The sequence below is a fragment of the Adiantum capillus-veneris genome, chromosome 5, assembly GCF_014529385.1.
Source record: "Adiantum capillus-veneris isolate H3 chromosome 5, ASM1452938v2, whole genome shotgun sequence".
Classification (NCBI taxonomy): Eukaryota; Viridiplantae; Streptophyta; class Polypodiopsida; order Polypodiales; family Pteridaceae; genus Adiantum; species Adiantum capillus-veneris.
The window spans coordinates 75,221,305-75,233,729 of NC_140935.1; the positions used below are offsets into that span (position 1 = coordinate 75,221,305).

General features: G+C 47.0%; 1 protein-coding gene across 5 annotated transcripts in view; it reads right to left on the reverse strand.

Moving 5' to 3' along the window:
- The window catches only part of LOC147457544 (protein NPG1-like), a 63,458-nt gene extending 51,445 nt beyond the window's left edge, over positions 1-12,013 (reverse strand). The window contains exons 1-4 of one of the 5 annotated variants that reach the window (XM_086512417.1): positions 11,683-12,013; positions 11,440-11,545; positions 11,260-11,360; positions 11,033-11,155 (exon numbers count right to left, since the gene is read on the reverse strand). The gene's annotated coding sequence lies outside the window, so the exon portion shown is untranslated. Of the gene's footprint in view, positions 1-11,032; positions 11,156-11,259; positions 11,361-11,439; positions 11,546-11,634 lie in introns of all 5 variants that reach the window. The other 4 variants (XM_086512414.1, XM_086512416.1, XM_086512415.1 and 1 more) reach the window with 4 other exon arrangements.
- Between the last annotated feature and the right edge of the window lie 412 nt (positions 12,014-12,425).

Genomic DNA, 12,425 nt, shown 5'->3' on the forward strand with positions numbered 1-12,425 from the left:
CCAACTGCCACATTTTGGGAGGCCTTGGCCCTTGGGAGGCTATAAAAGGCTCCCTTGGGCCTCTTAATACTCATAGTCTCATTCCAATTTGCAATTCCCTCAAGCTCAAGCTACTCAATGCTTTCCTCTCTACTCAATGCTCATTGCTCAAGCCTCATAGCCTCATTGAGTCATTGCTCAAGGCTCAAGGCTCAAGCTTGAAGCATGACCATTGACTACTCTACACTCTAGTCTCCACTCTCAAGTCTCTCCCTCTTCTACCCACTTTGAAGTTTGAAGCTCTCCTCTACTCTCTCCACACAAGCTCTCCTCTAACTCCTCTAACTTCTAAGCTCTACTCTCTCGAGTCTCTCCACCATCATGTCATCTCAAGCCAACTCCACTTCTCAAGCCGGTTCTTCTCGAAGGAGGCCCGCCATGCAAACATGGTCGTGGTGGGATGAAGTCGACTTTAGCTCGCGTGGCAAAGGTGGCGGTGCAAGACCATGGATGTGCAAGCTATGCCCATACAAGAGAACGGATGGTTCAAACAAAGTGCGAGCCCATCTTCTTCATGAACCCGGTCACGAGGTGAAGTTTTGCCCTCATGTACCTCCCGAGAAGAGGTTGGATCTTCTTGAGAAGCTCACGGTGTATGAGGTTGCGGAAGCGGCCAAGAGGGGCCGTTTTGTTGCCGTTGATCCCTCCGCCACGGCGACACTGCGAGAGCAAAGGGAAGCCAACCTTGACGACATCTCTCGAAGCTTCAAGAGCCATGCATCTACACCGTCCTCTTCCGTTCCGCATCGCCAAACCACTCTCAACGAAAATTGGAATCCTAAATTGAAGGAAGAGGTGGATAGGTCGGTTGCCCGATTCTTCTTCCACGACCACATTGCCTTCCATGCTTCGCGGTGAGTTTCCCTTGGCATATGCACATTGCAATCTTCCATTTTGTATTCATAATGGGTTATAACTTCTCGACTCTCGACTCTCCATACTAACACAACATGCTCTATTTTGTGTGGATAGGTCTCCATACTTTCGAACCATGGTTACGAAAATAGGGGAATATGGCTCCTATTATGTGCCACCTTCATCGGAGAGGCTTCGCACCACCCTCCTTGACAAAGAGAAGCTTGTCGTGGAGCAAGCGGCCCAGGCAACAAAGGATTTGTGGGAGACCAATGGCGTCTCCCTCCTTGTAGATGGATGGAGCGACACCCGCAAGCGGTCCATCCACGGGGTGGTGGCCTACTCTCGGGGGGAGATGTACTTTGTGGAGTCACGTGATGCATCCGATAGTGGCAAGGCCGCCGAGATGCTTGCTGCGGAGTGGACAAGCACCATAGAGATCACCGGCCCGGAGAATGTCCTTTGTATGGTTGCAGATGGAGAGGCGTCAAATAGGGCAGCCGGAGCTATCATTGAGGGCATGTATCTCAGCATCCATGTCACATTTTGCATGGCACATTGCCTCAATAACCTCCTCAAGGACATAGGGAACTTGTCATGGATTTCACCCACCATTGGTGACGCCTCTCGAAATGTCTCCTTTGTGCTCAACCATCAAAAAATGCGCCATGAATTCTCAAAGAGGAGCCACTTGTCCTTGCTCAAATATTCAGAGACAAGATTTGCATTCAATTGGCTTATGCTAGGCCGCTTGTCTACATGTGGCGGAGCCTTAAGGGGCCTCTTTCTCAGTGATGAGTTCCAAGCCATGCCGGAGTCTACATCAGCAGTAGGATTGAAATGCCGAGAATGGGCCGACGACGCTGCTTGGTGGGAGGAGGTGAAGACTCTTGACGCCATGGTCAAGTCTATTCTACACCTACTTCGAGTGGTGGATGGCTTGCAGCCATGCATTGGCAAAGTCTACGAAGCCATGGATCGGATGATAGAGGCACTTGAGAAGCTTGTGCCTGACCCTATTCAGTATGCGGAGATTCATGGCTTGTGTGAGTCGAGGTGGAATGGATACTACTCTCCACTTCATGCGGCAGCTTATGTGCTTGACCCTGAGTTTCAAGGAAGGCGTCAAGAGACCGACAAGGAGGTGAGCAAAAGATGGCGGCTTGCATTGGAGCACCTTGAGCCTAGCAGTGACATTAGGCGCAAGATTAGAGACGAGCTACTCAACTACACGCAAAAGAAGGGCTCCTATGGATGTGTAGATGCACAACTTGATCGCAACAAGATTGGCTCGGTTTTGTGGTGGGAGGACTATGGAGGAGATGGCCCACATTTGCAGCGCTTGGCTGTTCGTGTCCTTAGCCAAGCATGTACCACTAGTTGCTTGGAGCAACTATGGAGTGTGTACAGCCACATTGCCTCTAAGAAGAGGAATCGCCTTGGGGTTCAGAGGGCCAATGATTTGGTGTTTGTGAGCGCTAACTTGCACATGCTTGCCAAGAGCGTCACACACAAGGCAGATCCTTTCATTGAGTGGGAGATGGCACAAGAGAATCCATCTATGGCCGATACTCTTTTGGAGGAGCTAGAGGAGGATTTCGAGCCTCAATGCGAGCCTCCCGAGCCCTCATACGTCGCTCACGACCTCGACTACGACGACGATGTGGAGATTCAATAGGCGAGCACTTCTTGAGTTTGATGATCATTGATAGCTCGACTCTCGATTCTAGACTCTTGAGTCTACGACTCTACCTACTACATAGCCCTTTGTACTTTTTGTTATCCTTGAGGCCTCAGGCTTGTCCTAAGTACTTTAGGCTTTTTGACTCTTGAGCCCTTGTGGCATGCACTTCTCATTTTGTATCCATCGATCATCGATGTTTTATTAGCACATTTCAATCTATATGACTCGTGTTCTTTAGTCTATTTAGTGTAAATTTATGGTGAAAGTGATGCTCTATGTGTGTGGCATGTGTGTAGGTCAAAAAATGCCAAAAAAACTCTTTTTTTTTTGCCGTTCCGACCCCCGTCCCCGTTTCCTGACTTTTGCCATCCCGTCCTTGTTCCCGACCATGACCCGCCGTCCCATGTAACTATGCCAAGGCGACCTCTGGAGGAGCTTACTACTATACTGACACAGACACTACATGGTGCAGCAGCAGAGGCATACCCACATACCCAGCATGAGTAGAGATGCCGTTCGGGGAGCATGCCCCAGAACAGCTGGTATGATGAGGAATGCCGGGACACTAGAGCCAGACTTCAGAGGGAGGTGCTTTGGGGGACATCACTCACAGACAGTCACAGATTGACTTCCGACGCCTAGTGCGGCGAAAGAAGAGGGCATTTTTGGCTCGCCTACAGCAGGATCTATACCAGCTATTCTTGAGTCGGGACTCGCGTGAGGCATGGAGGCTCTTTCATGAGCACTCCCCCCTCCCGCCATTACTTCCACAGTGGCCTGGGGCCAATACGCATCATCTCTATACACAGTTCCTGAGCAGCCCTCCCTTCCCGACCCCCCCGATCCATGCCCACACACATGTGCTTTTTTTACCGCTAAGATGGTGAGGAAGGCCATTGACAGGATGAGGACTGGGAGAGCTTATAATCATGATGGCTTAGTGGCACGCATGCCAGAGATCTACTAGCACAGTTTCTAGCAGTTATGTTTAACCGTGCCATGTGTGAGGGCTTGCCTGATACTTGGAGCCTATCTACTATTGTACCTATCTTCAAGTAGGGAGACCCTATGGAGCCTGGGAATTATCGCACTATCATGATTGGACACACATTGGCACGGTTGTACGCATCTATTCTTGAGCAGCAGCCAAGTCGATGGGCAGAGAGGGAGGGGATACGCACAGCCGGGCAGGCACGGTTCAGGAGGGATTTTTCTACTCTTGACCATATCTTGACACTCAGAGCCATCATTGAGGAGGGCAGATGACATGGGAGACGGATCTATTGTAGCTTTGTGGATTTCCGCAAAGCATTTGACACAGTACCCAGAGCTAGATTGATGCGCAGATTACAGCAGATGGGAGTACCCACAGAGCTCATTTGGGGGGTCATGGCATTATACAGGTCGGTAGTGGGACATGTACGCACCTCAGAGGGTCTATCCACACCGGTTCACTCCATTATTGGGGTGAAGCAGGGTTGCCCGCTCTCTCCTACTCTATTTGGTATGTATGTGGATGAGGTTTCTGACTACATCGAGAGAGATGGTGATAGAGGTGCACAACTGGCAGGGACATGGATTCCACTATTGTTATATGCTGATAATATTGTGTTGATCTCCGACTCTCCGGAGGGGATGCAACGTCACTTGGATGCTTTGCATAGGTTTGCCAAGGAAAGTGGTTTGTCCATCAACCTTGGTAAAACCAAGGTCATGGTATTTAATACCACCCCACAGTGGATCAGGAGGTCAACGCCCGCATTCACATACGGCCAGAAGAAGGTGGAGTATACAAATGCTTATACTTACCTTGGAGTGGCTTTTAGTGGGCCAACATTTTCACTAAGGAGGGCAGCAGAGACTAGATTGACCAGAGCCCAGGCAGCACTGGGTAGATTGGAAAGGATTTGTTCACACGTTCAGTTTCAGGAGCCTCGGACGAAGCTCTGGCTCTTTGACACTTTGGTGGCTTCTGCATTGCTTTATGGAGCTGAGATTTGGGGACCTTCATTGGATCACAACGGGAGGACAGGCCGCACTGATGGATGGGGGGACATGGAGAAGCCTCTGGTCTCCATGATCTCGCGGCTCATTAGAGCCAAGGCTTCAGTACCACGTGCCATTGTCCGAGCAGAGCTAGCTGCCCCCCCACTAGTGGTTGAGGCGCTCACCAGATCTGTCTCCTTCATACACCGCATGTGGGAACTTCCCAGAGATAGATATGCCAGCCTTGCACTTGAGTCCTCTCGACAGTTAGCCATGCAGGGAGATACAGCATGCTGGTATGGGGAGATGACATCATGGTTTCAGATTGCCTCCTTTCCAGTACTCACTGGATGCACCCTCTCTGACTCTTACACAGTCCGAGATCACCAGGCTCATCCGCCAAGACCTGACTCAGCTAGACACCAGGAGAACATGGATACAGCCAGCACAGGAGTTGGGCACGAAGATGGCTTTCTACAGAGAGCATCTTCTCCAGCTTATGGAGGACGGTTTTGTGACGATGTCCAAGTACATGGACACCCACTTGTCTCATGGGGTACGATGTGCTATTGGCCAGATACGCACATCTTCACACCAGCTGCGGATCGAGACTGGGAGATACAGCGGAGTACCAGCAGACGCCAGGACATGCCCCCTATGTGACATAGAGCCTGAGACAGAGTTGCACTACACATGCCACTGCCCCGTCTACTACGAGATACGAGGCCGCTTCCACTGCTTGTTCAGAGAGGGCTTTGGACCACTCTCCAGAGTCATGCGGTACGAGGATCAGAGATGCTTGGGTTTGTTTTTGCTCGAGCTGCGCAGACACAGAGAGAGCCTGATGAGAGGAGAGGCTAGCCAGTCTCAGAGACAGATCGCAGACTTCTTTAGAGCAGACACTGGACACCCAGAGGAGTTACTACCACAGCAAAGCTCGCCGCCTCACGCCAGAGGCACACTGATCAACCAGGCGACCGAGCTGGGGAGATCCAGACGCCCGCGACTACAGAGGACTACACAGCTCCGACGGAGGCTACATCAGAGGATTCGGATCACTTTGGCCCGACATGCACGACGCCCGGTCAGACTACTGACCATGGAGGAGATTGATGAGATCCGCCAGCGACCAATGCTGGATCTCTTGTGATTTTAGCTATCCTAGCTAGCTGATTAGTTCACACCTTGGAGTTTAGGATTCCATAGTAGTCCTTTAGTCATTTTGTCATTCTCATTTCATTTTGTTACTTTTGTTACTCGGACTTTGTATCAGATCCACCACATTGTAGCTTTTAGGTCTCATAGGTCACTTTGGCCTTTTGAAGACGTTAATATAACATTTCATTTCATTTCTCTCTCTCTCTCTCTCTCTCTCTCTCTCTCTCTCTCTCTCTCTCTCTCTCTCTCTCTCTCTCTCTCGCACAGCCGTTTTTTGACCTAGTAGGCAGCAGTTCACTCTTTTGACCATAACTTGCTCATCCGAACTCCGATTTAGGTGATCTATAGCCTCAATCGAAGAGCACGAAGCCCTCTACGCATTGATGTAAAGACAGAATTTTTCTGTGTAATGAAAGGCTTTGCTGTAACAGCATCTCAGAACTGAAAAACCTGTCAAAACTTTGCATTTTTGTTGCCGACTTGAAGGCAATGTCAGACAAAACTCGCAAGGGTGGAAAAGCCACACTCGCCATGGAGAATGATGCAAAATCTCCAAGGAATTTGGATGCTAATCCAACCACATCGTCTACAACAACGGAAGCAATGATCATGGCTTACTTGATCTCGTTACAAGAAACCGTCAACAAGCAAGGTGAAGAGTTGCGCGCACTTGCAATGGAGAATGGTACTTTAAGAGTTCTCGTTGTGGAGAATGAGCACCTCAAGAAGGTTCTTGAAATGCAAACAACACGCTTGATGCATCTTGAGAATGAAGTTCAAGAATGTAAACGCTCTCTTGTGGACATGAATGTAGTGAAAGAGCGCTTGAGCAAAATTGAGAGTGATCATGTATTGAAAGAGGAAACGATAGATACAATACGACATGATGTATGTGAGATGAGAAATGCATCCAAATCATGGGCTGATATATGTAAGGATAATGTGGTTTCTACATCTCCTATCACGCAAGCCGTTGTCCAAGCAAAGAATGTAGAGAATGTGGACACTCAAGAATTGCAAGAACGACAAAAACGCTCAAAGAACATCGTCATTCGTGGAATCAAGGAGGAAAGCATGGAAACACCCCAATCTCTTGCGGTTGCTATTGAAGAGTTTTTTGCTACACACTTTGGCATGTCAGGAATCATGGCTTATGGTGCACATCGAGTTGGAAAACAAGGAGTCCCTCGCTCGGGAGAAAGACCTATTGTATGTACCATGGCTGATGAGGTAAAGAGAAAGATCATCCTTAACAATGGTTGGATCTACCTCAAAGGAACGGGTTGTAATGTATATGAGGATCGCACTCTTATGCAACAAAATGTACGTCGCAAAGCATACGAGGAAAGAAGCAAGAAGGTTAAGGTATCATCTCAAGAAGAAAAGTCACTTGAGGAGGATGCAAGTCCACCCAACAAATAGGGACACATGATCTATGAGACCAACACACGCTTGCGAATAAGCTTTTGGAATTGTAACGGGTATCCATGGAATGCGGGAATTGGCATTGATGAGCTTACCAATGACTCCGATGTGATACTTCTTGTCGAAACATGGGAGCATGATGCGCAACGAATTCTTGGATTTGACAAATACAATGTACATTCTTTGATGTGGGCCAAAAATGCAAAGCAACGAAGAGGCCAAGGAGGCGTAGCATGTATGACCAAAAAGGGTTTGAAAGATGTTTCCATTGTCAAAGAAGATAAGTATAAACGCTACTTATGGCTGAAAATCAGCCCACCAAATGGTCAAGTCATGTTTGTGGCCGGCTGCTACATTCCTCACTATGACTCCAACTTTTATGCTCGCTTGAATATGGATAGACATCAGCCCTTTGTTGAACTAGAGGAAGACATTGCTCATTACAAGGATCAAGGTGAAGTCATTGTTTTTGGAGACATGAATGCTCGCATAAATATGTTACAACACAACACACAACAAGTCGACATGCCGCATGTATCAAGAAGAGTGGATGACTCATACATGTATAATCGAAGTTCTAATGATGCAAAAGAAGTGGATCACTATGGAAAGTCACTTCTACATATGTGCAATAGTACCGGAATGCTCATTGCAAATGGTGTATCTCTATGGCAAGGCACCAATGACTTTACATGTAGAAAGCACAATGGTGCTAGCGTGATTGACTATATGTTGTTCTCAGAAGCCACTCTAGAATGCATACAAAGCTTTACACTTGGTGAATGGAATCCGGAATCGGATCATAGGATGTTATGTATTGACCTCAAGTGTGGTAAACGGCCCGAGCATGTAGCCTCCAATCATGATGTGAATCATTTGTACCTACGTCTAGACTTCAAACGAGCACTTATATATGCTGATATGGTGGACCAAATGTTAAGCATGATAGAGCATCAAGGGAGCCCAACATTAGAATGCAAGTGGAAAGTTTTCAAAGAAGTAATTTTCTCTTGTGCGAAGGAATGCTTTTCGGTGAAACACATGTCTTGCAAAAGGTCTAAGAAGGGTAGCACCAAGAAGAAATGGTTTGACATGGAATGTAGTCAAGCCCGAAAACACTTGCTAAGATTGGATGCAATCAAAGACAAGGAAGTTTACTTGGAATGTTCACACACATACAAAGCACTTGTTCAAAAGAAGAGGAGAAGCTGGGAAGTCGAAAAACAACTTCTTTTAGCACAAGAGAAAGCACATGCATGTGGCAAGTTTTGGCAAAATCTAAAAGGCAAGCGCGTTGAGAGCTTTGGTGACTTGACTCTTGAGGATATGTATATGCATTGTAAGAACCTCTATGAGCAACCCAATGTTGATAAGATGGAGGGTTGTAGCTCCCTTCCATTTATGTCTCCCTTCTTTACCATTGAAGATGTATGCCGCGCGCTTGAGAAACTTGCTACTCGCAAGGCAGGTGACCTTCAAGGTGTCAAGGCTGAAATGATTAAATGGACACGCAAGAAAACACGATATTGGATATGCGATATGTTTAACCTTGCACTTCAGTATGGCATGCCTCATGATTGGAGTGCAAATTGGATCAAACCTCTGCACAAAGGAGGAGATGTAAACAATGTGAACAACTATCGCACTATAATGGTTGGTTCTTTGATGGCAAAGTTATTTGGATGTATCATGGAGATGAAGATAAGTGAATGGGCTGAAAAGAATGGCAAACGTGCGCTTGGCCAAGCAGGTTTTCGAAAGCATCATAGCACTATTGATCACCTTGTCACTCTTCGAGTTCTTATGGAAGCGTTTCGATTGAAAGGAAAAAAGTTGTATTGTTGCTTTGTGGATTTCAAGAAAGCTTTTGACATGGTACCGCGAGGAAATCTTTGGAGACGTATGCAAAGCCTTCAAGTGCCGAGAGAATTTATGCATGCAGTCTTTCGCATCTACCAAAAAGTGATATGTCGATTACGTATGGGAGATGGAATTTCAGAATTTTTTGCAAGCACTATTGGTGTCAAACAAGGATGCCCACTTTCCCCAACCCTCTTTGGGCTACTCATTGATGAATTGGAATACATGGTTCTTGATTTTATGCAGCAAGAAGGCATAGAAGAGGTTAAGATTGGAAATGCGGTGATCATGCTTTTGCTTTATGCCGATGATGTAGTGCTCTTGGCACATACCTTAGAAGATGCACAAAAGCTTATGAGTGTCTTGGAACGCTTTTGCCTACATAGCGGGCTGATCGTGAATGGATCCAAAACCAAGGTTATGCTTGTAAAGACCCTCAATGACGAAAATCCATGCATTGTATACAACAATGAGAAACTTGAAGTGGTAGATCACTTCAAGTACCTTGGCCTTGAGGTTCCATCCAATCACAAATGGAAGGATTGTGCAATACGTCGCTTGGAAGCCGGAAAGAGGGCTTATTATGCATTTGAGAACATGTGCAATGCAGGAGAGATCAAGTGTTGGGCTCTCAAAAAGTACCTCTTTGACACATTGGTGACACCGGTGCTTCTTTATGGAGTGGAGGTATGGGGTGGAAGCATCGGGAAGTCTACTTGGAAAGAGTTTGAGAATGTCCAAAAGCGTTTTCTCACCAACTTTCTCCAAGTCAAGACACAAACACCCTACATGCTCTTACTTCTTGAGTCCGGATCGCTTCCCATTGAGGTCTTGGGCATGGAAAGGGTTGTGGAGTACATGCGTAAGACACAACGTAGCCCTTTGCATCGACTTCCTAGAATCGCATATGAAGCAAGTCAAAAGGTTCAAAAGACATGCAAGAGCAAAATACTAAGTTCGGGGTGGATGCTTGATATCAAGAAATGGTTTGGAAGATGGGATGCATGTCACTTGGTCAAGGATGCGTCGATCGACTCCCAAGTTAATGAGGCCTTCTTACAACGCCAATGTATCATGGCTTGGGAGAAATCCGGAGGTTCTCGCTTCAGCCATTACACCACACACGTTGCCCCAAACTACAAATCTCTCTTCTTCTCGGAACGAGGTAACCGAACCCATTCCTACATCCTTGAGCCCATCCCGTTGAGTGCGATCCGCACCATTGCCTCCATTCGTCTTAGCTCCCATTCTCTACGCTGCGAGACAGGACGTTGGGACACTGGCGAGGAGTGTCATCGACTTTGCACCTTATGCCCTCGTCAAGTGCGAGAGAGTGAGTACCACACACTACTTGAGTGCTCAACTTTTGACCACATTAGGTCCTCTTTTCCCCATATATTCAGCCATGAGCTCTCCCTACATACCTTCCTCTCCCAACCACGATGTGGACTCTCTATTGCGACGCTCATTTCAGCCATTTTTGAGCATCGAGAGTCACTTATGAACTCCACTCACACCACGTGACATGTTCATTTGGTCCCATAGGTCATATTTGACCTCCCAGGACGATAATAGAACTATCTATCTATCTATCTCTCTCTCTCTCTCTCTCTCTCTCTCTCTCTCTCACACACACACACACACACATTAGTTTAGCTTTACATTGCAACCACTGAAAATAAACCAACTAGTAGTCATCCCTACACCCAACACTCGCTAGAGGCATCCCAGATAGAAAGAGATGAAGTTTGGTTTCACGAGGTTTTACATAGTCAACAACAAAAATCCTTGAAAACCCTAATGGTTACAACGACTGCATGTCCATATACTCCTTCCACATGTTAGAAACCTCCTTAGATAGAGTCGAAAGAGGTTACAGCCGATCATGCGTCCATTGACCTATCTTAGCAAAATTTAACAAAACCAAAATCCTTGGCGTAGATGCGGAAGCCCTACAACAAGCAAACAAACATTTCCAAAAACCCAACATATGGTAATTCCAGACAGCACTCGAGAGCCCCTCACTTGTTGAAGGTTGGCAGTTGGCTGGCCTAGAGTGGGAGGGTATTCGACGTATGTCGTACTTTTGAGATTCCCAAGCCGTGGACGGGGTTGTGAGACTGCACAGTTTGTTTGGAGGAAAAGAGCCTATAGGATTGTCCACAAAGTCCCACCAGATATGTCACAACCCCACAATTTAATTAGAGGAGAAGAGCCGGTGGGCCATCTTATGAGGAATGTTATCTGCTAACCTTTTGCCAAAACCAGGTATGCAACTCGTCTCCAAAACTGATGCGGAGGGTCGTGTAGTGTGCACTGCAGGATGCTGGTAGATTCTCAACAGCCGTTGCACCTGCTCCGCCCTCTTGTTCATGAGCTCTCTCTCTCTCTCTCTCTCTCTCTCTCTCTCTCTCTCTCTCTGCAAAATGTACCTGCTCCACACCATCGTCACCATGCTCCACCTCTGGCGTCAAGAATTAATGGACCTCATGCGCCCGCCATAGCTGCTCTCTCAGCTCCTCGTCTCCAAACAAAACCCTAAATTGATCCGGTTCAGGGAGATTTCAATCTCAAATGGGGTTTTTCCACCTTAAAAATTTTAAGTCCAACATTCTAGCGGTATAAACCTTCATGCAGGCAAGGTGAAACACAGAAGTAAGGGTGGCTTCACATACATCTGTGGATGTTGTGATTCCCAAAGTGCTCGCCCGCTCAAATTCACAGAATCCTAAGCAGACGTCCGCCACACCTTTCACAAACAACCTGCGGAAAAAAGAAGTACACCAGCTTTTTCTCAAGCGTCATCATCGTCGTGTCTTCACCCTATTGGCTCAGCGAACGCCTGATATTACAATTGTTAGAGGTTGCATTTGGCATTTTGGATGTCCGCAGGTGTACATGATGCACGAGGGAGAAGTGCAGCCCAAGGATTTGTCAAAGTCGACGATGCTGAAGCATAGAGACCAAGGGAGGGGGGGAGAGAGTGAGGGAGAGAGAGAGAGAGAGAGTCTCCTAAACCAATCAACCTTGGCAATGAATAACTCAATGTGTAGACATTGGACCTCATAGCTGAGAGACAAAGCTTCACGAAGGGAGGACTCAGCCTCTTCGATGTTACCCTCATCGAGCTTTGCTTCGCCCTCGATGGTCTTGGTAGAGAGGCCACTTGCTGCAGCCATACCTTGAGCCGCCATGGCTGCAATGGGATCACGGTCTGCCTTGAATTGCTCACTTGAGCAGACGCACATCATCTTCAATCCCATCTTCTACGCGCAAATCTCTTCATGTGCTGCATACCACAAGAAGTTTTAGAGTAATTCTCATTAATAAAAAAGCTGTTTTTCACATCATTTTCCACACATTAAAACAATGAAATATTCACGGAAAAAAATTAGCATAAAAGAATCTTAGTAAGAAA